Here is a 2,078-nt window from a genome sequence, read left to right as displayed (position 1 = left end):
CTCTGGCAGCCTCGGGGCCGTGCCCATTCCCTGGGGAGCCTGGGCAGTGCCCAGCACCCTCTGGGGGAAGAACCTTTTCCTTCTAGTAGATAATCCTTAAGGTCACTTCCAACCCAAACCATTTTATGGTTCTGTGATTCACCACAGGTAGACCTCTGTAATCTGCAGGTGACAGGGACCCCGAGGAGGCTCAGCAGCTCCTCAGCATCCACACAATCGTCCCCCTCCCGCGTGTCTGACACCCAGGACAGCCTGGGGGAGTGAAAGGAAGGCCTGTGGGGCTGTGCAAGGGGTGAGTGGACACAAGCTCCCTGCCCTACACAGTGCCGGGGATGCCACAGCAGGACCCTGGCGACACAGGGCACGTGTCCTGCAAGGAGGGAGCTCTGCAGGTGTGCATCCAGCACAGGTGGGGCTGGCACAGGTGGGGCTGAGCCGCCTCCAGGCAGCGGTCGGGCGGTGCCACGCGGAGTCGGTGCAGGCAGGGAACGGCCCCGAGGAGCGGCAGCGCTCAGGCGCCCTGAGCTGTCACATTCCCTCCATCCGTCTGTGCAGCACTTGCTCTCAGGTGCAAAGACACGTGAGCCAAGGACGAGAGGGCTCAGGGGGATAGAAATCTGAATTTTTCATCCGGTTTCAGTCGTAAGGTTCACTCCTTCCTCTGCACGAGGGATGAGATGTTTGTTCACACTAAACCCGAACGCTCTCCTTGTTCCCAGTGCTGCAAACCCCAAAGCCCAGCGGCCACTTTAATTCCCCTCCGTGTTTGGATCCAGCAGCTCCCTGATTCCCCTGCAGAGCTCAAAGCCAACCCACAGGAGGATTTGCCTGGGGTAATTTTGTTTTCCATCCCGCTTCCAGCACCATGGGAGTCCCAGGGTCAAAAAACACCTTGCTTTGGAGCCCATGTCAGCACCCGCAGGGGTGTGTTCTGCAGAGGTGATGTTTAACCACAGGAAGAAGTTAGTGGAAACATCAGGAACGTGCTGAATTCTCCAGATTCAGGGTTTTTAGAATTCAACTGACTAATGCTTTGGCAAATGCTTTGGAGAAAAACAATTCAATTCAGCAGATGTCAACGGTCAGAGAGACCACACAGGGTAATGTCCAGTCTAGAAAGGTTCCTGACATATCCCAGAAGTGGTTTCTGCCTGTTTCCCTGCATCACTATGAGCTATGGGCCACTGCAAAACAATATCAGAAGTGTCTTTGGATGGAGATCCAGGGCTTATGTGCAGGAAGGGAATGCTCAAAGAAATATTTTAGGAATAGTTAAGTAGTAGCATTTTAATAATTCTCAGTGATTTCTCCCAGATCTGATTGGTCTCCACACCAGAAATGGTGGGTTTGTACAGGTTGCCCAGGTAAACATGTCCAGGAACGTGGTGCCCAAAATGAGGGGTCAGAGAGGAGCCAGCAGCTGCTGAGCAGGAGGGGACTGGGATGGGGGGTCAGCGATGGCCTGGGGAGGCTGTTGGGGCTGGGGGGACACCAGCAGCACGGAGGGGAGGTGTACATGGAAGAGCACATCCTTGGACTTGCTGGGACAGCAGACAGAGAGCTGGGGGGACACCACTCTGACCGTGGCTCTCTTCCCGTGGCCTCTGTAGCCTTCGAGTCCCCAAACTCTATTGCCCGGCAGACAGGGGGTCACTGCTGCCCCATGGCTGCCACCGACCGAGCTGTCACTGTTGGACTGGTGCTGTCACCAGCTCCAGCTGGGCTGCTGAAACACGGGGCAGGATGGGTCCCACAGTCTGCTCCAGCATTTGACCTCCATGTGGCTGCAATCAGCCCTTTGGGTACCTCATCCCTGGATCTGCCCCCCTCCCTGTCCTCCCAATACCCCTTTCCCACTGCTGACCCTTCTCCTGAGGCTTCCTCTGTCATCTCTGCAGAGTCCCACAGGACTCAGATATCCCGAATCCTCACCTCTGTCCTGTCCCTCTTTGTCTCAGCCATAAAGGCCAGGCTGCTCCTCTCCAAAGCCGAGCTGGAGTTTCCTAATGGCCCATCAATGAGTGGCTGAAGAGTTTTAGGCTTTGCTGTTGTTCCCATTAGCTACCAGACTTGTATTG

This window comes from Corvus brachyrhynchos, unplaced genomic scaffold (genome assembly GCF_000691975.1).
Source record: "Corvus brachyrhynchos isolate BGI_N302 unplaced genomic scaffold, ASM69197v1 scaffold511, whole genome shotgun sequence".
Classification (NCBI taxonomy): domain Eukaryota; kingdom Metazoa; phylum Chordata; class Aves; order Passeriformes; family Corvidae; genus Corvus; species Corvus brachyrhynchos.
Note: the sequence above shows the minus strand (reverse complement) of the source record.